This window comes from Tamandua tetradactyla, chromosome Y (genome assembly GCF_023851605.1).
Source record: "Tamandua tetradactyla isolate mTamTet1 chromosome Y, mTamTet1.pri, whole genome shotgun sequence".
Classification (NCBI taxonomy): Eukaryota; Metazoa; Chordata; class Mammalia; order Pilosa; family Myrmecophagidae; genus Tamandua; species Tamandua tetradactyla.
In genome coordinates, this window is record NC_135354.1 from 10,746,943 (window position 1) to 10,773,928 (window position 26,986).

Consider the following 26,986-nt stretch of genomic DNA (forward strand, 5'->3'; position numbering starts at 1 on the left):
TCATAACATCTTTGTAGGCTTAAAGTCTGTGTAGCTTTCCTGAAACCTCTTTGACATTTTGTTCCTCATGCTATAAGTGAGAAGGTTGAGTAATGGGTTCACCACAGCATACATCAGGGGAGCCACTTTGTCTCCCTGGGGAGTAGGTGGAGCTGTGGGTTGAATACATGAAGAGAAGAGCGAGGTACCATAGAATAAGGTGACTGAGATCAGGTAGGAAGCATAGGTGGAGAAGGCCTTGCACTTCCCAGATAAAGAGTGGATACCCAAGATAGCCAGGAGAATGTTGAATTAAGAGATGAGGATGGCAACTATGCTTGACAGTGCTACAAAGCCCACTACATGCAGAAGAACTTTCTAGAAGACCTGGGTGTCTGTGGAGGACATTTTAACCAGTGGTAGTGCATCACACAAGAAATGGTCAATTATATTTTTCTCACAAAAACTCAGGCATATAGTTTTGGCAGCATGGGCTATGGCATTCAACAAACCTCCTGTGTAGGTCCAGAAAGAATGCCAGAACAGAGAAACCTGGTCATGGTACCTGAAAAGAGGAATGGGCTACAAATTGCTATGTGGCAGTCGTAAGCCATGACATCTAGTAGAAAACATTCAGTGTAGGCTCCAACTCAGGAAAAGAAGAACTGGGCTCCACTTCCAGCCAAGTATATCCATTCATCTCCTGAGACAAAGATGGGCAGGATTTGGGGGTTATACACTGATGTATACCAGAAGTCCAAGAAGATAGTTTCCCAGTGAAAAATTACATGGGTGTGTTCAGGAGGGGAATCAGTCTGTATTAAGACAGCCTGGATCCTATGTCCTGAGAAGGTTATCGTGGAGTCAGAAATATTCCAAATGAAATTATCTGCAACTGGAGATCTGGGGTGGAGCCTACCAAGGTGAATTCAGTCACAATGGTGAGACTTCCCACTTTCAGACCCACAGAGGGAAAAACTTCACTAAGATTATGAGGGGAAAAATGATTCAGCAAGTCATCTACTGTAAGAAACAAAGAAAGGCATCAACTAAGTAAAAAATTAAGAGACATGGAGTTTTATTCTTAACTGTCTAGAATAATAAAACTTCTTAATTTACCCAAGTGACAGAAAGATGGCCCGAGTTCTAAAATGCTAACCCAGGTCGGTTTGGCTGGTGGTGGTAGGATTTACAAAAGTGAGAAGAGAAGATTTCAAGGTTGTTTGAGCCCAGGCAGCCAGGCACAGAGCACATCCTTAGCAACAACCTATTGGGCAAATAAACCATAAGGTGATACTAGATAAAGGAGTAGAAAGACTCCACTCTTGAAATAAGGGCCTTTGAATATATTGAGCCATTTTTCCCAATATCACAACAAATATCTGGCTTGTAGTTTCTGTTTTTTCTTATTTTATTTTAAGCATTTGGACTTGGTATTAAAATGGTGTGATGAATCTCTGGTACAATTATTTTGCACACAAAAGTCAAAATGATGAGTATAATATTGGGTCTTTAAATGGAGTGTTAAAAAGTTTCACCAAGTTTATTTGTATTTTAGTTCCAGGACATCATTGGTACCTTGAGGATAAATTATTATGTAAAATAATATCTGTTTGGAAGAGAGTTTGAGAATGCCTTTGTGTTCTGTGTACCAGAAGGAAAACACAGTTTACACAAACCATAGCTATTATTTCCAGAACTTCTTTTTTAAATCTTTCTTTAAAAAATTTATTAGAGAATGCTTGCTATACATAATAATCATGAATAATGCAACATTTTCCACATATTACCCTGTTAACAGCAACTTTCATTGTTGTGAAGCATTTGTTTGAATTTATGACAGCACATTTTGATGTTTGTACTATTAATTGAAGTCCATAGTTTAACTCAGGGTTCACTGTACAGTGTAATTCCATGGACTTTTTAAAACAATTTTATTCTGTAAACATATGTATAATCTAACATTTCCATTTAATCACATTCAGATATATATATATATATGTATATGTATATATACATATATATATATATTACAGTGTTATTAATTGCATTCACAATGTTGTTCTACCATCACCAAAATCCATTACAAAAATATTTGCATCATTCCAAATGTACATTTTAAGTCTTAACTTGTGTATTAGTTAGGGTTCTCTAGAGAAACAGAATCAACAGGGAACACTTGCAAATATAAAACTTATGAAAGTGTCTCACTTGACCGTAGAAATGCTGAGTCCAAAATACACAGCACAGGCTGCAAAGCTGATGACTCCAATGGTTGGCCTGGATGAACTCCACAGGAGAGGCTCACCAGTGAAAGCAGGAATGGAATCTGTCTCCTCTGAGTCCTCCTTAAAAAGCTTCCCATGATTGCATTTAGCATCACTAATTCCAGAAGACACTCCCCTTTGGCTGATTACAAATGGAATCAGCTGTGGATGTAGCTGATGTGATCATGACCTAATCCTATGAAATGTCCTCATTGCAACAGACAGGTCAGCGCTTGCCCAATCAGATGAACAGGTACCACAACTTGGCCAAGTTGACACCTGTCCCTAACCATGACAGTCCACCCCTTGTCAACTTGGCACCTATACACACATATGTATATATATATATATATATATATATATATATATATATATATATATATATATATATATATATATATCACTTTAGACCATACTTAATTTCCAAATGAAAACAAATAAGCACACATTTTTTCTTTTACCTGACAATACTCAACTCTCCTGCATATAACTGGAAACACATTAAATCTCTCCAGAATAGGGTGCAAATCCTTGGGCAACATTCATTCTTAAACTTGATATCTTACAACTTAAATAGTATGACATGAACAAAACAGCATTACAGTCCTCGTTTCTGTAACTGATCACGTAGTTGAAGTTCATATTTATCACTACCTTCTTCCACTACCCATTCCATGTTCCCTTTCCCCTCAGCAAGCACTTCAGCTGGCTGTGGTTCTTTGCCTGGTGGGGTGACCTAAACTTTGATTCCTGAAGTCTTAGAGCCATAAGATGTCCTGCCTGGATTGTGTTGCTGCAGTTTTCCATTGATTTTAGTCACACAGCATGGTAGTACTAATAGACGCCCCAGGGGATCTCCTATATTCCAAGGAAACTTCTTTACCTCCATTATGTAGTTGCAGTCCTACTTCCTTCTGATAGTCAGGGTCAATTACCCCAGACAATAATGTAATCCCCTTCTTGGCTTGTTGATCCAGAGGCATAAGTAGCCGAAAGTGACCAGGTGGCAATCTTAACTTCCAGTTCAGTGGCATCACTGTTTCTCCTGGAGAAAGCACACCCCGTTTTGGAACTAAAACCTGTAGACCAGCAGAACTCCGGGTAGCAGGGACAGGAAGCAAAAATTTTCCTAGTGGAACACTAGGAGTAATAGTGAGTGGAAACACACTCATTTCCACCCCTTGGTTCCTGAACCCATGGATCCTGGCTATGGGAGAAACAGCACCATACAGCGGATGCTGATTCAGAGCATACACAGCTTCCTGGAGAACATTAACCCAGCCTTTCAAGTTTTTTCCACCTAGTTGGCACCGTAATTGAGTTTTCAAAAGTCCATTCCACTGTTCTGTCAATCCAGCTGCTTCTGGATGATGGGGAACATGGGAAGACCAGAGAATTCCATGAGCATGTGCCCATTCCCACACATCATTTGCTGTGAAGTGTGTTCCTTGATCCAAAGCAATGCTATGTGGAATACCATGACAATGGATAAGGCATTCTGTAAGCCCACAAATAGTAGTTTTGGCAGAAGCATTGCATGCAGGGAAAGCAAACCCATATCCAGAGTATGTGTCTATTCCAGTTAGAACAAATCACTGCCCCTTCCATGAAGGGAGTGGTTCAATGTAATCAACCTGCCACCATGTAGCTGGCTGGTCACCTCAGGGAATGGTGCCATATCTGGGGCTGAGTGTGGGTCTCTGCTGCTGGCAGATTGGGCACTCAGCTGTGGCTGTAGCCAGGTCAGCCTTGGTGAGTGGAAGTCCATGTTGCTGAGCCCATGCATAACTTCCATCCCTACCACCATGACCACTTTGTTCATGAGCCCATTGGGCAATGACAGGAGTTGCTGGGGAAAGAGGCTGACTTGTATCCACAGAACAGGTCATCTTAGTCACATGAATATTAAAATCTTCCTCTGCTGAAGTCACCTTCTGGTGTGCATTCACATGGGACACAAATATCTTCATGTTTTCAGCCCACTCAGAACGGTCTATCCACATACTTCTTTCCCAGACCTTTTTGTCACCAATTTTCCAATTATGGTCTTTCCAAGTCCCTGACCATCCAGCCAAACCATTAGCAACAGCTCATGAGTCAGTATACAAACGCACCTCTGGCCAGTTTTCATTCCAAGCAAAATGAAAACCAGGCGCACTGCTTGAAGTTATGCCCACTGGGAGGATTTCCCCTCACCACTGTCCTTCAAGAACACCCCAGATAGGGGTTGTAATGCTGCTGTCCACTTTCAGGTGGTACCTACATATCATGCTGAACCATCTGTAAACCAGGCCCAAGTTTTCTCTTCCTCAGTCAACTCACTGTAAGGAACTCCCCAAGAGGCCATAGTTCTGGTCTGGGAAAGAGAAGGTAATGTGGCAGCAGGAGTGGAAACCATGGGCATTTGTGCCACTTCTTCATGTAACTTACTTGTGACTTCAGGACCTGCTCTGGATCTATCTCGTATATACCATTTCCACTTTACAATAGAGTGCTGCTGTGCATGCCCAACTTTATGGCTTGGTGGGTCAGACAACACCCAACTCATGATAGGCAACTCAGGTCTCATGGTAACTTGGTGGCCTATGGTTAAGCGTTCAGTCTCTACTAAGGCCCAGTAGCAGGCCAAAAGCTGTTTCTCAAAAGGAGAGTAGTTATCTGCAGCAGATGGTAAGGCTTTTTTCCAAAACCTAAGTATCTGCATTGTGATTCTTCTATAGGGGCCTGACAAGTGCTCCAGACAGCATCTCTATTTGCCACTGACACTTCCAGCACCATTGGATCTGCTGGATCATATGGCCCAAGTGGCAGAGCAGCTTGCACAGCAGCCTGAACCTGTTGCAGGACCTCCTCTTGTTCAGGTCCCCACTCAAAATTAGCAGCTTTTCTGTTCACGCAATAAATGGGCCGGAGTAGCATACCCAAATGAGGAATATGTTGTCACCAAAATCCAAAAAAAGACCATCTACGTGTTGTGCCTCTTTTTTGGTTGTGGGAAGGGCCAGATGCAGCAATTTATCTTTCACCTTAGAAGGGATATCTCGACATGCCCCACACCACTGGACACCTAGAAATTTTACTGAGGTGGAAGGCCCCTGTATTTTTGTTGGATTTATCTCCCATTCTCTGACAAGCAAATGCCTTACAAGTAAATCTAGAGTAGTTGCTACTTCTTTGCTCACTAGGTCCAATCAACATGATATTATCAATATAATGGACCCGTGTGATGTCTTGTGGGAGGGAGAAATGATCAAGGTCTCTGCAAACAAGATTGTGACATAAGGCTGGAGAGTTGATATACCCCTGAGGTAGGACAGTGAAGGTTTATTGCTGACCTTGCCAGCTGAAAGCAAACTGTTTCTGGTGGTTCTTACTAATAGCTACTGAGAAAAAAGCATTTGCCAGATCAATAGCTGCATACCAGGTAACAGGGGATGTATTAATTTGCTCAAGCAATGATACTATATCTGGAACAGCAGCTGCAATTGGAGTTACCACCTGGTTGAGTTTACAATAATCCACTGTCATTCTCCAAGACCCATCTGTTTTCTGCACAGGCCAAATAGGAGAGTTGAACGGGGATGTGGTGGGAATCACCACCCATGCATCTTTCAAGTCCTTAAGAGTGGCAGTAATCTCTGCAATCCCTCCAGGAATATGGTATTGCTTTTGATTTACTATTTTGCTTGGTAGGGGCAATTCTAGTGGTTTCCACTTGGTCTTTCCCACCATAATAGCCCTCACTGCATGAGTTAGAGAACCAACATGGGTATTCTGGCAGTTGCTCAGTATGTCTATGCCAATTATACATTACCTGAGGTTGATTTGGAAAGAGGTCGGCCACTACATTGGCCCTTGGAGGGGGTGGGACTGCCACTTTCTACAGCCGAAGAATAAATGACTTTCAGACTTTGAAATCCAATAGTGTTTGCCAGCAGGTTTTCCTTCAAGTTTCTCCCTATGGATTCTGTGTTTATCCTCCTTTGCATATTGGCATCAGATAATTTCTTTTGAGATTCACAGGCCCACAGCAAGAAGAGAAGTTTTTGCGCCTGTTTAAGGTGATGCTTGAAGTTGCCAAGTTGACAAGGGGTGGACATGTGTTAGTTAGATTCAGTTGTCAATTTGGCCAGATGAGCATACCTAGTCTTGTTGCTGCGGACATAAACCAATTGTACGTGAACCTCATCTGTTGCTAATTACATCTGCAGTTGGCTAGGAGGCGTGTCTGCTGCAATGAGTGATGTTGGACTTAATTGGCTGGTGCTTAAATGAGAGATTGCAATGTAGCATAGTTAAGCAGCTTGGCATTCCTCATCTCAGCACTTGCAGCTCAGCCCAGGCCTTGGGAGATGCAGAAAGACGTCACCCCAGGGAAAGTTGTTGGAACCCAGGGGCCTGGAGAGAGACCAGCAGAGACCATCCAGTGCCCTCCATGTAAGAAAGAACCTCAGTGGAAAATTAGCTGCCTTTACTCTGAAGAACCAACAAAATAAATCCCCTTTTATTAGAAGCCAATCCATCTCTGGTGTGTTGCATTCTGGCAGCTAGTAAACTAGAACAACTTGCCATTCCTTTTCACCACCTCATCCCCTATATTTTAGATTGTGAGTATAACTTTTCTTATTATAATTATTTCAAATCAGTGAGGTTATACGATGCATGTGCTTTTTATCTGGCTTATTTCACTGAACATGATGTCATCAAGGCTCATCCAAGTTGTTGCATGTATCAAGACTTTATTCCTTTCTACAGTGAATAATATTCCATTGTATGCATGTCCCACATTTTATTTACCCATTCATCATTTGGTTGACACTTCAGTTATTTCCATCTTTTGGTAATTATGAATAATGCTTCTTTGAACATCAGTGTGCAAACATATTTTTGAGCCCCTGCATTCAATGAATTTGAGTTTATATATAATAGTAGGGTTGCCAGGTCATATAGTAGTTCTACACATAATTTTCAGAGGAACTGTCAAACTGTCTTCCATAGCATTTTTACCATTTTACATTCCCACCAATTTATGAATATTTGTATTGCTCTGCTTCCTTTCCAGGACTTCTTATATTGTTTGCTTTGCTTTGTTTTGTTTAACAGCTATTCTAATGGGTGTGAAATGGGATCTCATTATGGTTTTGATTTGTATTTCTCTGATGATGATAAACATCTTTTCATATGCCTTCTGAACATTGTTATAGATTCTTTCACAGATACCTATACAAGTTTTTGCCTAATTTTAAATCAAGTTGCCTTTTTATTAAGTTGAAGTATTTCTTTATATATATATTGGATATTAACCCTCTCTCAGATATGTGGTTTCCAAATATTTTCTCCATTGTGTAGGTTGTCATTTTACATTCATGGTAAAGTGTTTTCAGGAACAAAAGCATTTAACTTTGAGGAAGTCAGCTTTATCTATTTTTTCTCTTGTTGCTTGTGCTTTGGATGGAAATTCTATTTAACCACTTCCAAACAGAAGGTTCTGAAGATGCTTCTTAATGTTTTCCAGGATTTTGGTCAAGTTCTACTTCTTATATTAATTTTTTAAATCTAATCTGAGTTGATTTTCGTATATAGTCTGAGGTAGGAGGTCTTCCCTTAATTTTTCTTCTTTTTTTTGTAAATGGAGATACAGTCTATTGATGAGACTATTTGATGAAAAGAATATTCTTTCCAAATTGAGTGGTCATTTCCATGGTGTCAAATAAATGTATGGGCTGATTTCTGAATCATCAATTCTCTTCCATTGTTTGATATGTCTGCCCTTGTGTCTGTGCCATGCTGTTTCAATTCAATTTTATTGAGATGTATTAACACACCACAAAGACTATGTAAACTATACAATCACTGGCTCACAGTGAAAACACATACTTGTGCATATATCACCGTGATCAATTTTAGAACACTTTCTCTACTCCAGATCAGAAATAATAATTAAAAACAAAATGCAAATCCTATCACATTCCCTACCTCTAATATTATTGATCCATGGTATTGGTATAATAAAGTTTTACTATTGATGAAATAATATTTATATGTTACTGTTATTTATAGTTCACAGTTTGGAATTGCTATGTTTTTTCCTAACATTTCTATACTGTTATTTTTAGTTAACATTGCAGTGGTTTATGCAATAACTTATTTGCATGCATGGCTTTAAAATAGTATTGCATCAAATTAACCTAAAATACATCATTATGACTTATAATCCCCAAAACAAGGTACTATAAACTTTATCCATTCCCACATACTCAACTTCAACCTCATTAACAATTCTGCATGTATTAAGTAACCCTATAGTCTACATTTTAACACTCTTTAATGTATATGTTCTAGTTCACTCATATTAGTGAAATCACACAATATCTGTCCTTTTGTGTCTGGCTTAATTCACTCAGCTTTATGTGCTCAGGGCTCATCCATATTGACAGATGCTTCAAGACATTTTTCCTTCTTACTGTTGCATAATATTCCATTGTATGTATGTACCACATTTTGTCTATGCACTCATCTGCTGATGGATTTTTAGATTGTTTCCATCTTTTGATAATTGTGAATAATGCCACTGTGAACATAGGTGTATAAATGTCTGCTCATGTCCCTGCTCTTAGATCTTCTGGGTATAAACCAAAGAACACAATGGCTGGGTCATAGTGCAACTCAATATTTAGTTTTTTGAGTAAATTTCGAAGTGCCTTGCACAGTGCCTTTGCCATTTTACACTCCCACAAACTGTGAGTAAGTGTTTCTATTTCTTCATCCTCTCCAACATTTGCAGTTTCCTATTTGTTTAATAGTGGCCATTCTTATAAGTATGAGAATACATCTCATTATGGGTTTGAATTGCGTTTCTCTGAAGGCGATGATCTTCTCATGTGCCTTTTAAACATTTGTATTTCCTCTTTAGAGAAACGTCTATTCATATCTTTTCCTAATTTTATAGTTAGGGTGTTTCTCCTTTTGTTGTTGAGTTGTAGGATTTCTTTATATATTCAGATAAACGCTTATGAGGCTTATGGGTACTCTATGCCATTGAGTTAGCTGCCACTTTATCTATTTGATAAAGTCCTTTGAATCACATAAATGTTCAGTTTTGAGGCATTCACACTTACCTAATTTTTATTTCATTGCTTGTGGTTTGGGTGTTAAGTCTAAGAGGCTACCTTCTATCACTAGGTCTTGAAACATTTTCTCAATATTTTCTTCTAAGAGTTTTATAGCACTGGCCCTTATATTCAGGTCTTTTATCCAATTTGAGTTAATTTTTGCATAGGATGTGAAGTAGGGGTACTCTTTCATTCCTTTGGATACGAATGTCCAATTATTCTAACCTCATTTATTGAAGCAACTGTTCTGTCTCAGTGTAGTGGCTTTGGTGTCTTGTCAAAAATCCATTGACCATAGATCTGAGGGTCTATTGCTGAACTCTCGATTCAATTCCATTGATCAGTATATCTATCTTTGTGTAATATCATGCTGTTTTGACCAATGTGGCTTTTTAATAAGCTTTAAAGTCAGGAAATGTAAGTCCTCCAACTTGATTCTTCTTTTAGGATGACTTTGGTTATTCAATTGCCCTTTTCCTTTCAAATAAATTGAAAAACTAACTTCCAAGTATGTTGTTGGAATTTTGATCAGTATTTCATTGAATCTGTAGGTCAATTTGACATCTTTAAAACACTTAGTTTTCCTATTCACAAACACAAAATGTTTTTCCACCTATTTCAGTCTTCTTTGATTACTTTTAGCAATGTCTTGTAGTTTTCTGTGCACACGTTTTTCCCATACTTTGTTAAATTTATTCCTTGATACTTGATTATTTTAGTTGCTCTTGTGAATGGAATTGTTTCCCTAATTGACTCCTTCATTATGTCATTACTAGTGTACAGAAACATTACTAATTTTGTGCACTAATAATTTATCCCATCACTTTGTTGACTTTGTTATTAGCTCAAGTAGGCTTATTGTTAATTTCTTAAGATTTTCCAAATATAGGAGCATATCGTCAGCAAATAATAAGAGTTTTAGTTTTTTTTCCAATTTGGATACTTTTAATTTATTTTTCTTGCCTAGTTTCTCTAGCTAGAACTTCTAGCAGAATTTTGAAGATGACTGGGGCATCCTTGCCTCCTTCCTGATCTTAGGGTGAGGCTTCCAGTCCTTAAGTATTAAGAATGATAGTGATGGCTGGTTTTTCATGTATGTCCTTTATCATATTTAGATAGTTTTCTTTGATTACTGCCTTTTGAATGTTTTTATTAGAAAGGTTGCTGAGTTTTGTTGAATGCCTTTCCTGCATCAATTGAGATATTCATGTGATTTTTCCTTTTTGATTTGTTAATGTGTTGTATGACATTAATTGATATTCTTGTGTGGAATCATCTTTGCGTGCTGGAATAAATATCACTTGGTTACAGTGAATAATTGTTTTAATGCACTATTGGATTAAATTTGCAAGTATTTTGTTGAGAATATTTTCAGCTAAGGATTTTACATCTAGGGTTTCTCTGCCACATGGGAAGACACATGATGATTTCTCTTGGCCCTTCTCTATTAGCTTCTGGTTTCAATGGCTGTCTCCAAAGTGTCTCTCTGGACACTTATTTCTCTCTTAGGTTATCCCGGGCTATTCTATTCCTCGGTTGGCTTTTTTTATATATAAAAGGGAATTTAATAAGTCACAAGCTTACAGTTCTAATTTTATAAAGTTGTCCAAACTAAGGTATCCAGGAAAGACACTTTAATTCAAAGGCTGATTGGTCTGGAACACCTCTATCAGCTGAGAAGTCATGGAACTGGTATCTGCTTGTCTCTTGCTCCTGGGTTCCATTGCTTACAGTCTCAGTTGTGTGGAGGATTCTCACTTTGCTTCTCCATGGATAGTTTTCATCTCTTGGGTTTCCTGGGCTCTCTCCTGGCTTTTGAGTGCTTAATATCTCATGGTGGTGTTGGCTGGGCTCCAAACACCTTCAAGCATCTGTGTCTCTGTTCTCCATATGGCCTCATCTGTATCAGCTCTACCCTGAAGTTTATGTCAGCCCTGAGGGTTCTGTTATTTCTGTCAATTATGTTCCTTCTCCCTCTGTGGGATTTTACTGCCTTTTATCCTCTTCACAAAAGACTCCAACAAAGGGATTAACACCCACCTTGAACAGGCTGGGTCACATTTCCATGGAAATATCCTAATCAAAAGGTCAAACTCACAATCAATTCACAAGAATAGCTTAAGATTATAGTCTTTTCTGAGATACATAGCAGATTCAAACCAGCACATTTCATCCTCAGGACCACAAAAGACATGTTATTTCCATATACAAGATACATTAATTCTATTACAATATCACACAAGTTTTAATCATCTGATTAACAATGTTCTTGGCACCATGGTATTTAAGCATATGGACAGCTGGACACTCAACCATCTCTGGGGCCCAGGTTCATCACTCTCCAAATAGTTGTGTAGTAGCTATGCTCTCCACAATACCTGGGAAATGCGCTTAACACTCTGAGGTCTGGGTCAGCAAAACGCCTCTTGAACAATGGGGCATCAAATATTTCCTCTATAAATTCCAGGAAAAACTCACCCTTTCTGCATGCATGGGTGGGGCTACTCTTCTGGTCCATGAGGTCTTTATTAGTGCTCAACCTGAGCATCCATGGTTCTGCATACAAAGTCATTTTTCCTTCAATGTGTCTCTTTTCTGTCCCTTTTAGTACTGTTCAGACTGACAGTGGTTCTGATTATACAGATCCTACAACAAACTTGTCAGCTTTCTTGAAGAATACAGGGATCCATCGAAGTACAGTAGGACAACCCACAAATCCTTCCTGAATAATTGCATTTCCAATCCTGACTTCCACTGATGTGGCTGACTGGTTCTTCCATGTTCAGTTAAATATCCACACTGGACACTAGCCACTTGAGTCTCACTTTCCGAAAGCTCACAATTTTTCAGACCATCAATTTCAGGTATCTTTGTACCCAAGGGCTCAGTTCTTAGCCTATCCCTTTCCTTTAGCATTTTATTATAAGCTGAAAGGAGAAGACATGATATATTTTTCATATAGGTTAGACATTTCCTCAGCCAGATATTCCATCTCATCACTTTCAAATTCTCCCTTCCATCCAATGCCAGACTTGATTTTGCTAAGTTCTCTTCCACTTTAAAATAAGGGTCACCTTATGTCCAGTTTGCAATGATACATTCATCATTTCTGTATAAGGCCTCGTTGACAAGTGCCATTAGAGTTCATGTTTCTGCAAATAGTCTCTTCAAAGCAGTCTGCAACTTTTCTATTAAGCATATCACAATTCTTCCAGAATATTTCACTTATCTAGTTATAAATCCATTTCAACTTTTTTGGTATTTGCAAATCACAGCACCCCAATTTTTTGATACTAAAATCTGTTTTCATTTGTTAAAGCTGCTGGAATGCAATATACCAAAAATGGATTGGTTTTTACAAAGGGGATTTTTTAGGTTACAAATGTACAATTTTTTGAAACCATAAATATGTAAAAATTAAGGCATCAACAAGAAGATACCTTCTCTGAAGGAAGTCCATGGCATCCTGGATTCCTCTGTCACATGGGAAAGCACATTATGATATCTGCTGGTCCTTTTCTTCTTGTTTCTGTTTTCAATAGAGGTCTCCAAAATATCTCTGGCAGATTCTTTCTCTCTTAGCTTCTCCTAGGGCATTTTTTTTCTCTGTCCCCAAATGTGTCTGAGCTCTGAGTTCTCTGTGTCCTCTAACAAAGGACTCCAGGAAAGGATTCAGACCTGCCTTGAATTGGGTGGGTCACATCTCTAAGAAAACAACCTAATCAAAAGGCCCCACACACTATAAGTCTGCACCCTCAAGAATGAATTAGAAGTACATGGCTTTTCTGGGGTATGTAAATATTTCAAACTAGCACACTAGTATTTTGATCAATTTTTTTTGTCATCAGTAACTGTATGAGATACTGGTCTGCAGTTTTCTTTCCCTGCTTTTGAGTGAAGGTGACTTTGACATCATAGAATGAGTTAAGAAGCATTCTAGCCTCTTCAATTTTTTGAAAGAGTTTGAGTCAAATATGAGCTATGTCCACTTGGAATATTTGTTAGAATTCCCCTCTGAAGCCACTTGTTCTGGGTTCTTCTTTGGTAGGAGATTTTGACTTACTGATTCAATCTTTCTGGTAGAAATTGGTTTATTGAGATCTTCTACTTCTTCTTGTTCAATATAAGTAACTTGCATGTTTCTAAGAACATGTCAATTTCATCTATGTAACTAATTTATTGGGATATAGTTTTACATAGTATCCTCTTATGGTCTTTATTTTTTCACTGAAGTCATTATTAATGTTCCCTTTCCATTTGTGATTTTTGTTATTTGTATCATCTCTCTGTTTTTTCATCTGTCTAACTAAAGTTTTGCTGATTTTATTAGTTTTTCATAAATGAACTTTTGGTTTTCATGATTCTACTGTTTTAGTGTTTGCTATTTCATTAATCCTTGCTTTAGTCTTTGTTTTTTCTTCATTCTGCTCATCTTGGATTTTGTTTGTTCTTCTTTTTCTAGTTCTTCCAGTTTTTGGGTTTAGGAGAGAGAAGAATGCCAGAGGTATTCTAGTGAAAGTTTCCATGGGCTGCCTATTGTTTTTCTTAATATATAGATATAAAGCTGGCTGCATGCCATGTTGGATTTGACAGGTTTTTGTAAGCTCACAGTCAACATAATATCTCCTCACACATAGATGAGATATTTAGTTCACCAGAATGTTTCCTTAAGATGTAATTTTTTCTTGGAGTGTCCATAACAAGATAAGTTGAACTCTTAGCTCTCTCTTAGTATTCAAGGCATAATGCACTTGCTGAATATAACATTCACTGTACACCTTCAATCCTTGAACTATAGACTAATTATAAATGTTCGGTATCATATAGTGATATGAAATTGCACTCTATCCCTCTTACACAGCTACTGTTCAACACACCAACTAATGTAGATATTAAATATTTTAAAACATTGAAATTACTGAACCTATTTAAAATTTCCACACAATCTAAAGGCTGGTATGGTCTCTTCAAGATAAAAAGAGAGACAACAGTAGGTTTATGAAGTGAAAACATCTACCATGTTCATCTCAAGTATACAATTAACTCTTTACTTCATGGAAAGAGGAAATAAGGCCTGAAAAGAGGACATCTGGAAAATCTTAACTGTCTTCATTACACATTATTAGTAGAATGAAAGTATCTTTCTTAATTTCTTGAAGTTCAATTACACCATGATCTGATGACACTAAGGAAACTTCTTATATTTTATCCATATTGTGACTTACTTTCATTTTCTCTCTTGTTAACTTACTGCAATGTTTATTGTGACGAACATAAATAGTGATTTCATTTAAACTTTAGAAAATCTTGAATTTACCACATTAGTTTATAATACAAATATCACTCACTCAAATTACTCCACAAAAATCTTCTTTATAATAATGAAAATTCTGAAAGAACCAGTAAGTTTGGGAATTGAGATATGCTGCTAAAAGTAGGCAGTATCTTCCAATGCTGTCCTGGTGTGAGGAAGTAAATTATAATTTTCTCATATCTTTCTGGAATGAAGTAGGGAGAGATCATTCATCCTGAATATGATAGGTCCAATAAAACTAAAAAAAGGGGATTTAATTTGCATCTCCATTATGCACGTGAATAAACATCAACAGACTTTAAATAACAACCTAAATGCATGGGCCCACATTGCATGTGCTCAAAAATTATTTGGACTTCACAGTAAAAATGATAACAATGATCAGTCAAAGAACATAAAAATTCAACTCTGTAGCATGTTACTCCCACTTCATGAAATTGTCTTACTTTACAACCATGATATCGAGAAACAGTGATTTTATTGATTAGGCCAAAGCCAGATGGTTAGTGTAAACTTCATCTATATGCCAAACCATAAGAATTTTTACTAATTCATATCATACAGAAATCATTAAGCAATTCCTTTGTGTCTCAGGCTGTATAAGATAGTAGGGAAGATACAACTATGATGCAAAATAAGAACTTAGGTTAGGTTCATAATAGTAAAGAAGCAAGGTCAGAACAAAAGATTTCTGTGTTCAGAAAAAAACTACAACTCATGTTTTTTGTTACCTGAAGCAAGGTATTTGAATCAATAAACTCCAAATTTCTAATCTATGAAATGGGGAGAATTCTGTCTCCCTCATAAGGTTATTTCAATATTTAGATTTGATAACATATGTAAAAAGCTCCATAGATGTCTAATGAAATCATCAATAGAAAAGAAAAAGAAATAATATTATAAAGTAAGTATAAAAAATAAATGCAATAAGGAAATAGAAGTAGGGTGAGAGAAAGATACAATGCCTGTCCATGTGAAGCTTGCATAAACAAGAGGGAAATAATCAAATAAATATAACAAATTTATAGATAAACATTATGATAAGCACCATGGAGGAATATCGTGAGGTGCCATTAGATCATATTAGAAGGCTTGACATAGTGAGAGATCTTAGGGGAGATTTATATGAGATAATATTTAGCTTGAAGTGTAATAATTGGGGCTCAAAATCAATGTGGGTGATGAGGGTGGGGTGACAGGCTGCTGGGAGGATAGAAAAAATAGGTCCTGCAGAGGCTATATCAAGTGCCAAACACAAAAATGAAAAAAATCATTGTATATTCGATAGCATGAAACAGTTAGAGTGGCTGAACTTCAGACAGATCAATAAGCCAACTCAGGATGGTGAAGTGGTCTGGGCCAGACAGGAAAGGGAGTGGATAACTCATGTTAAAGATATTGGAGTATCATCTAAGAGTTATAGGGTGACTTTTAACTGTTATAGTAAGAGGCCTGGCATGGTCCAAAGTAGATTACCCTGGCAAATAGCTGCAAATATTCAAGGAAGGCTCTCAAGAAGATGGACCTTGGCTTATTGTGCTTCCTCAAAGGGAACTGACCATCTCCTCAATCATAAGGTTCTGGGGCTATAAAATGAATGGCTTAGGACTGACAATTTTATTGTTATATCATATCAGGACAACTTGAGCTATTTTTCAGCTAAGTAAAATCAAATGTTTTTTATGGCAAGAAGTATAGCATATGTGTTAGTTTCCCATCTATTTAATACCTTAGGATCCAACAGACCCAAGACCTATTCTCACAGATGCCTGCACACACATGTACACACACACAAACAAAACACTTGAAACACCACCACAACGCTGCGGTTTATATTGGTAATTGCTTTCCTCTTGTTTTGGGGAATGACATCCTCCCTACTGGGTTTAACCACTCTGGAAGCTCAATTCCATTGCAACTTCCCATCATCTCCAATGTAATTTTGACAACCATGGCAGAGCAGAGCAAGTGATGACTCCAGTAATAATGTGTTTCTTAGCGTCTAGGTAAAATTAGTGTCACAGAGGCCATAGAGAGAAAAGGTGAAGGGTGTGATAGATATGATTAGGGATTAGCAGAGCATTCAAACCATCGCAGTTGTCCCACACTTTAGACCTCCAAAATGCAATCAAGAAAATCTTCCAGCTAAGACAATCCCTTATTGCCTAAGATGGTGGGAAAGAACTGAATTTTATGGCAAGGAAGCTCATGAAGAATTGAGTCCCAATATTCTCAGACTCTTTATCTTCACAAAATCCCCCATCTTAGATCTTAGGCTTTCACTCCTTTCTAGGTAATACTTTTATCTATCCATTACCAATGACCAATGTGAGCTAGTTACTTGGACTGCAGTTCTGAAATCCTCACAATTACATATATCCTTAATCTAAAACAGTTTTTTCTGTAGGACTATAAGAGATTAAAGACTCGTTCTAAAATACAATTTAAGCACTGGCTGTTGTTTGTATTTAAAGGTGGGAATATAGTGGTTTCAATATCATGAGACTCAATGCCCCATGCAGATTTGTGATTACTGTTTTCATACCTCTTTGCTATAGACATCTTATTTCTCAATACATTGTTCAACACTTCGTTCAACACAAACTGTACTTCATACCAAGAAACCATCACCTTGACACAGACGTTATCATAATCCAATTTCTAAGACCAGCAAGGTGCTCATCTGTCTATTTATTAAATATGTGAACATTGTTTTATCCATTGGAATATTTATCACCTGGAGCTATATCTAGGATCAGTTTGAGTTAAAAAGCTGACAGTAAAGATGTCCCACCTAAAGTATGTAATTTTAAGAGGGTTTAATAAGGCAACTTTTGCAAAAGAATCTATACTTTATGGGGGAATCCCAAGAAATAGTGTAATAATCCCAGGACTATTACTTTTGAGAACTATTATTATACCTTGCACTGAAGAAAGAAGAGTGAGTGGTAAATGGAGTGGAGGAAAAGTTTTGATAAAGGATGCTGGGAGTTATGGTCTCTGTCCAAGGATGCAAGAGGATTGTGGCAAACTTCATGGGAACTAACTGACATAGACATTCTGAACTTATTTTTTAAAAAAAAATTTAATTAAAATTCAAAAAAAATCAAGTAAAAAATCAAACAAGTGCAAACATTCTTATTTTGATCATTCTGTTCTAACTATATAATCAGTAATTCACAATATCATCACATAGTTGTATATTCAACATCATGATAATTTCTTGGAACATTTACATCTATCCAGAGAAAGAAATAAAATAAAAACAGAAAAAAATTCATACATACCATACCCTCACAACTCCCCCTTACCAATCACCAGCACTTCAATCTAAATTTATTTTAACATTTGTTCCTCCTATTATTTATTTTTATTCCATATGCTGAACTTACTTTTGTCACTGCCTCTTAACATTGTCAAACCCATTAATAAGTCCTTGAACAAACCAGCCCATTGATACAGAGAACACATATATACTAGGTCTTCACAGCAAAGCAGAGGCTAGGAAAGCAGAGGCTAGGAATAAAATTAGATGAACACATGGATCCTTGATGAATGCAGGTGGCTGAAGGATGATACACTGACTGAGAAGTAGATTGGTGACCAATGGTGCATACTTATAAACAAATGTTATGCTGTTACAAAAAAGGAGGAAACTCATAAGGCAAGCAATGATGTGAATGAAAATGTGGGACATTTGGTGAGGTAAAATAAGCCAGAATCAAAAGAGCAACAATGGTATGTTCTCCTTTAGAAAATGCTTACAAGAAACAAGGGCCTAGAATGTAAACTTTTTATAGCAGACACATTTATTCTAGAGTGTTAATTATTATTTCTAGATTTTGAGAGACTATTTTATATATATTTATCTATAACCTGATATTTAGATATAAGAATGAAACCATCAGGTTTGGGTTAAAGTAATTCAGAACAGAGGGGTAAGGAAGACAATATCTATATTTTAGAACCACACATACTCTTTGAGACCAAATAAAGAAAGCTTTACTTGGTCTGAAACCAAAAATTTCCTGTAGCACTGGAAATTTAATTTATAAAACTCATATGAACAATTTCAACACAGGGAGCCCAGAACAAGCAAGAGTTCCTTTAATCCTGTACAGCTTAATTTAATGCCTGGGTGCATCCTGGAGTATATTAAGCAGATAATCAAAAAGTATCACAAAGTCCCTTGAGGGTTGGCAAAAAAATTTTGGAGCTATTAAACGTTACCACCAGGGAATCCCCTGATACTGTGTCAAACTTTAGGGACACTCAAATAAATAGGCCACACCCTTAATGTTGAGGCTTATTCTTGTGAAACTTATATAGGTAGTGGAGAATCTTAGCCAACCTTTAGTTATGCCTAAGATTTATTTCTGAAACACCTCTTTTCTTGCTCAGGTGTGGCCTTACTCTCTCTAAGCTGAAATTTGCAAGTGAAATCATTGTTCTTCCCCCTATGTAGGACTTGACATACAGGAGTGAGAGTCTCCCTGGAGATGTGGGAGATGACACACAGGGATGAACTTGGCCCTGGCATCATGCATCAGCAATTTCATCCTGACCAAACAGTGGAATAGAAATGTAGCTAGTAAATTATCAGTGGCAGAGAGAGTTCAAATAGAGCTGAGAGGGCACTCTGGAGTACCCTCTTTTGCAAGGCTCAGTTAGACATTGCTACCTATCATAACCTGCAAAAACCCAAGCAGGACCATCCCATCCAATCCTAAAGAATACTTATGGCAATATATAAGATTCCATAAAGTTTCCATGTACTAGAGTAACTTTCCAGAGACCTACAACCTCCAGATAGATCCCTGGACCAGATAAGTCCTGAAACCTAGAGGGCTCAACCTCTCCAGAACAATAGATAGTTCCATCTTCCTGTTAGTGACAGATCCTTCTAACATGAAAAAGTTAGAATAGACCTTTAACCAATACTCTTAAAGAGAAGGTGGAAAGATCAAAGGTGATGCTGGAGTTCACAGAGAAGATAAGATTTAACAAATCTTAAACAGGGTTCAATATATATTGTATACCTTATAGATTTAGTTTACACTTATCTTTCATTTAACATCTTCACAACACAAATGAAATTTGAAAATAGTGACTGATTACAGTCTCCAAAGGAATCATATGAAACAAAATTCTTCTCTCCATCTTATTAACAGGGTCTTGTTTTTCAACAAGCAATTAAAAAAACAAAAGTTTCATTAGTCATCCCACAAACTATGAAATCCTGAAGGGCTACAACCCTCAGGATCCAGAAACTGACATGAAAAATTCTGTGACCAGCAGATTAGGTCATTCAGGATGATGGTGTTACTCCAAATTTTAGTTAAATTGCCTAATTCAGGTGGTAGAGGTAAATGGAAAATTCTATTTCATGCTGACAACGTTCCTTTAGACTTTTACATGCTAAGTTACATTAAGTGTTGTGATGGTTAGGTTCAGTGTCAACTTGGCAAGGTGAAGGTGACCAATTGTCTGGTCAAGGAAACACTGGTCTAACCATTACTGCAAGAATAATTCATGGCTGGTTTATTAAATAATCAGTAATTTGATTGCATCTATAGCTGATTATGTTGATTATCAACTAAGAGAGTGTCTTGTTCAACAAAAAATCCAATCAGCTGGATTTAATCCAATAAACTGAGGAATTTTGAGTGAGAACAGAGATTTTTCAATTATGCAGCCAGCCAGCCTCTCCTGGAGAGTTCATAGACAGCATTCATTAGTGTCAGCAGCTGGCTTGCCATAAGTAATTTGGACTTGTGCATTACCACAGTTGTCTGAGACACTTTTATAAAAACTCATATTTACAGATATGTCCTGTTAGTTCTGTTTCTCTTGAGAACCCTGACTACTACAAGTGCTAAAAAGGGCTTCTTTCAAATGTCTTCACCATCATACTACACAAGATTCTATGATGGCTTAGAGAACAAAAATGATATATTATTTCACATATTTGTTCAAACAGTAAAATTAATAATTAGGGGAGAAAACTTAAATTGTTAAAAATAAACTATTTAACAAAGGAAACTAACATCATGAATATCTCAAAAATGACAGAAGTAGTAAAGATATAGCAGATACTATACAGATCAAAGACACCAAGAAATATTTAATATATTCATTTTGATATATTTTGAGAAAGGAGGAAGGTACCTCATATAAGATGTGCAGATAAGAGAAGAGTTAGAAGGGATAATGCCAGTACTTTGCTCACACTGTCAGGTTATAATAGTTTTCAGTTTGTGGTTGTGAAATAAAGAACTCAACTATGCACCCCCTTCATTCAACTTCTACTTAGGTATATTTCATGAATAGAACCAAAAAGATAAGTGTCAATTTTTGTTTTTGTCCAAAATTACTTTTGAGAGATTTTCCTCCTACTGAGTAGAATTATATTTCTTTCCTGAGACCCTAAAAGTCTGGAATCCAATAGGAATTAGTTATCATTTCTGTTGTAATGGAGCTAAGAGACAAGGATTTAAGGGCAGAGGGAATAAAAGCGAGGGAGCCAAACACTGGACTCCATGATGGTGATGAGGTAATTGAAAGGATTCTAGGTCAAAGACAGTGATGGGGGAGGAGTGGTGGAAAGAGTGAAAGGACCAATATGTAGAAAAGAATATTTAACAAAGGGATAGAGACATAGTATTGTATACAAATCAGGCTCATTGGGATTTTTAAAGAGAAATAGGAATACCAATGCTTTACAACTGTATAACATCATGAATACTATTTGAGATATATTTAACTGTTAAGAAAAAACTAAGCACTTTATATATAATAGAGTCTTTAATTTCCGTGTGGTAATATGATACAATTATTATGCCCATAAATTGATATGAAAAATGAGATTTAGGGAAATTAAAATATTTTCCAGTCTCATAGCAATGGGAATTTTGGGCAAGCAGATTAAAACTAAGATGTATTTCAGCTAATCCTTACAAATGTCTACATTGTAAAACACATCTTTGCATTTATTAGCTCCTTGAATATTCACAACATTACAATACAGGTAACACAGCTGCAATAAATGATAATCATATAAATATAAAAATAATACAATAATATTTTTGCTTGATCTTCACAGATATTACAAACAAACAAACTACAACACAAGCACTAAGATGCTTGAAGCAAACAGGTTCCTGGGCTCGCCAGTTTGAAAATATTATGTACCCCAGAAAAGCCATATTTTAATCCTGATTCAATTTTGTGGAGGTAGATGTTTCTTTTCATCCTAATTCAATACTATACAGCAGAAGCCTTGATTATATTATCTCTGCAAGCCAGGGTGGTCTTGATTAGTTTATTGGAATCCTTAAAAGAGGGAACATTATTGGAATCCTTAAAAGAGTCAACAGGGAGAGCAGAAGTAAATGCTAGAACAGTTGTTTCAGAGAACAGTGACACAGATGTTTGGAATTGCTTGTAACCTAGCAGACATCACCATGAGATGTTAAGCAAGCCAGAACATGCAGAGAGCCAAGGGAAGCCAAGAGATGAACGCCAGCCCCAGAGAAGCAAAGTGAGATATCCCCACTTCCTGGGCTCTGAAAACAAAAGAACCCGGGAGTAAGGGAGCTTTCTAGATGAAATAGGTGTTCCGGACCTATGGGCCTTTCTTGAATGAAGGTACTCTTCCCTTGGTGCCTTAATTTGGACACTCTCACTTCCTTGGAATGGTAAACTTGTAGTTTACTAAATTCCCTTTTAAAAGGCCATCCTATTTCTGATATATACATTCTGGCAGCTTGCAAACTAGAACACTGGGACTCGCCTACAACATGCTAATTTGAGTGGACATGTTGGAGTAAGGTGACTCTAATGTGTCCTGGATTTTAGGACTGCTTGTGTATGTACCACCTTCCAGGTCCTGGCCTCTGTATTACACATGCTTTCTTCATTAATATTTAAAACAAGCCTTTGGATAAGGAAATATTCCCCTTTTACATATAAAGAAACTCTTTAGAGTGTTCTTCAAGGTACAAAATCTCTAACAAATGTAGACACTACTTGAACCCACATTTTTGCTTTGAATTCAAACAGTTTGTTATGTTATACTAGCTATCCCTAGGTGAAGAAGTTAGCTGTGATTTCTGAAACATATTTTCTGTCCATCAAGGTTTTTAATGTTTGACTAGCTGTTGCTATATGAAAACCCACTTCTTTAAAACTCCTTCCACTTCAGGAAGCAGATGAACTAATATCTGATCAAACTGTTCCCTAAAGAGGTTTCTTTGATCATTTCTATATCCACCTGCAAATTACCCAAATAGCCAGAGGTTCCTTGTACCAGGAAATGTGCATGGGCTAACAAAAAATTCTGGATATTTTAGGATAACATGACATTGATAGAGGCTGTGTCAATTTGAAAACTGCCAGAATGTAGTTTACCAGAAATGGAATGGCTTTCATAAAGGGGGATTTAATAAGTTACAGGTTTACAGGTCTAAGGACGTGAATGTGTCCAAATTACAGCACCAAACAGGAGGTTATCTTCAGTCAGGAAAGACTGATGGCTTTTCTGAACACCTCTGTCAGCTAGGTAGTCACATGGCTGTCCTCTGCTGGTCCCTTCCTCCTGGGCTCCATTGCGCTCAGCCTCTGTTCCTGTGAGGATTTCTCACTTTGCTTCTCCAGCATTGGTTTTCAGCTCTTGGCTTCCCTTGGCTCCCTCCAGTATCTGGCTTGTGTAACATATCATGGTGACATCTGTTGGACTTCAATCTTCACCAAATATCCACATCTCTTTTTTCTGTATGTTGGCTCTGCTCTGAAGTTTCTGTCAGCTCTGTGGTTTTTTTGCTTCTGTCAGTTCCATAGGCTTGGTCTGCTCTGAGCTCTCTCCAAGATGTTCCTACTTTTAAAGGACTTTAGTAAACTAAACAAGACCTACCCAGAATAGGTGAAGTCACATCTAATCAAAAGATCACACCCACAATTGGGTATGTCACATTGTGGTGGAGATAATCTAATCAAAAGTTGTGACCTACAGTCTTGAATTAGGATTGAAAGAAAAGGTTGCTCCCAGAAGATCAAATCAGGATTAAAATGTAGCTTTTCTGTGGCATATAATACATTCAAACCAGCACAGAGGCCATCTAGAAATGGACCCTGATGGATTGCTTCTCTTCAGAATCAAGTGATCCTCCTATTTATATATTAATTCCTTCAGCAAATAATTATTTTGTTCTACCCTACACCATGTACTTTTCTAGGCACTGCAAATGGAGTGATGAATGAAATAGATAAAATACCCAGTTCTCATGAAGTTTCCATCTCATGGAGTTTTCATCCTAAATTAATGAGGTTAGGACGAAAAGTTTACATCCAAGTAACTCTTCTTTGCAGTGACCCAAAAGGTACATCAAAAGGGAGTGGGGGGTATGATATCAAAAAAGGTAATGTGACCAAATCAGGGATTTTTTCCAGTTGTTTGTTGCTCCTTTAACACATTCCTAGAAGAATTCTATAAAGAGTAAATTACAAAGGAAAATGCAGAGCTCTGAAGTAGAGGTTCTGTAAAATCACAGAAGGTACATTTTTGAAGTAAACATTGCAAATTTTAATCATCCAAAAGATTGTGACTTGACTGAATATTGAATATGTGAAATATAAAGACAATACTTGTCCAAAGTCCTGTGGCAGTACCATTCAAAAGAAGGTCCCAAGCCTGACTTCCAATGTCTTGTGAAAATGTCTGTACAATTATGAATTTGAAATTGATTCCACTTCACCAATAAACCCAAAGAATATTTCAAAGGTTTTTAATATATACTCATTTTTTCATCATGAAAATTAAAGGAAGATCCTACTCTTTTTGTTTGAATTTTTTTCTAAAAATGCTCACTATTATAGAAAAACTTGCATATTGTGTGAATTATATTTTTCTGAAGTTATGATGTATACTACCTTGCATAAGAATTCAAAATCAAAGGAAGTCTGCTATTTGTTTTTTCATTTGTCATTTGTATTTTTCAAATATTATTCAAATTCTCAGGACAATCATATTACTAATTTAAATCCCACTCCTGGTATTTGAGTCACCAATATATTCATGTTGATTCTAAACATATAGGTTGGCAAATATTTCATTCAATTTTCTAGCATTTTTTGTACATGGAAGTAAGCCTTTTTATACTGTAATTCTTATTTTTAAATTTATTATCCTATAAAATTTTATTATGAACAGCTTTCCTTTGTATGGCCTTTCCATTATAGTTATGATAATTCTCTACATAATATATATATGTACATACATATGTGCATGTATATATTAATACATGTTAGGTACTTACATGAAAAAGTTTTTCAAAAAGTATAAAGCAGGCATTAAATATATCTGCTGGAAGGAGGATTACTGCTACAAACAATATCAAATGGGGATATTTCATTTTTAGAGTTTGGTACATGGCTAAATAGACAGATTGGAAAAACACTAAATTTGAAGCAATCCAGCCTCAACAGAACCTCATTTAGTTTACTTGAAATAATGGGGTGGATTCATTTCTTAGTCATTACACTGTAATTATACCATTTTTCAATCTGGTTTTCTGCCCTGGGACTTATGGTGATTGCACCAAAAGCCACTCTGCAAAAACTGAGGAAATCTTCCTTTGCAACTATAAAAGAAAGAATGTCATCACCTTGTGAAACACAGGGACCTTCTTAACTCACAAGGAGTCTGCAAAATTTGCCCATTCCTAGCTGAGAAATTGGAGAAGTATGGTTTTCCTGTGTCAAGATTTTCTTAACTCCTCTCCCAGTCATTTTCTTCCATAAACCAACTTTTATTAAAACATTTAACACTGTTCAATCATAATTCTGCATTTATTTATTTGTTAATTTTAGAACTCTCCCTTCTGAAATAAAAGTTCTGCAAGTGTCATGGCCCACATTTCTATCCAATCTGCTTTATCCCAGGATCTGGATAAACACTTCACCAATAAAAATTATGTGACAAAATGCATAGACCCCAAGACGAATTATGTCATTCTTGTTATCTAATGCATTTTACAGAATGGAATATATTTATACTCAGAGAACCACCTTCAACCACCCAAGTCAGCAAGTATTCCTGCTCTGATTTCCTGCATCAAATAGATGTAGTCTTGAATGTATCACATGGTCTCATCTCATAAGAAGTCCCCATATGTTGTCTTCTGCTCCATTTGTGGGTGGGATATCTTTACATCATGGAAAGAAGCAATCACACTGTAATTAAATTCATCTTGGAGAATTTCCCCACAGACCCTGTGTTTCAGTTGAACATATATACATCGTTTCTATGTGTGTATTCAATAACTCTACTGGCAAACACCACTCTCAGAAGGTTGATCTGTAATGGCTCCCAACTCTACAGTCCTATGTGTTTTTTCATCAAAAGTCTGTTTTTCCTGGATCATTGGTATTCCTCTTTCTACACCCATGGCTTATGACCATTATGTTGCTGTTTCTAATGTGCTGATTTATACTCAAGTCATGTCAAGTGCATTTGTTTGTTATATATTCTTATGCTGGAGACCTTGTCAATGCAATAATACTGACCAGCAACACCTTCACAGTAGATTTTTGTGGTGGCAATATCATTGATGCCTTTTTTATGATGTCCCACCCCTGGGGAAGTTGACATGTGATGTAAAAGAGCTACCAGGCTATCCTCTTCTTCTGCCTGTCCTCCAACATCATCACCCCACTGGGCTCATGCTGGGCTCCTACTTCTTCATCATTGCCACTCTCCTGAGGTTCCACTCCACATAAGGCTCCCTCAAAGCATTATCCACCTGTGCCTCCCACTTCCTTTCTATGATACTATGGCTCAAGTCTCTACATGAACTCTCACCAAAGTTCCAGCTATTCCTTAGAGAGGGAAAAACCTGGTTTCTACATGTTACACTGTGGTCTTCCCCATGTTGAATCCTGTGATGACAGTCTGAAGAATAAGGATGTGAGTGATTTGTGGAATATACCCCAAATCCTTCTGATCAAGGACTCTCAGCATTTCTGTGATGATGGAAGAATGAGGGAATGCTAAGAATTGTGCAATGCAAAAGATAGTGTGGTGAGGAATTAGAAAATAAATGCAGGTGAAACGAAATATCAGAAATGTAGGATCTAATGTACATGGTGAAATACCTACACTATTTTAAAGTTCTAATTTAGATTAATTTTGTAAAAGTGATCATTTCAGGAAGAGCCCTGATCTTTTAAAATATAGATTTCAACTACTAAATTTCAAGTCTCCCATTTGTAAAATATAACTAATAATCCTTAACTTGCAGTGCTTTTGAGGGTATTGA

At 37.0% G+C, this 26,986-nt stretch overlaps 1 pseudogene; it reads right to left on the bottom strand.

Annotated features, from left to right (window-relative positions):
• On the bottom strand, positions 1 to 26,116 carry LOC143672510 (olfactory receptor 9G4-like; annotated as a pseudogene).
• Between the last annotated feature and the right edge of the window lie 870 nt (positions 26,117 to 26,986).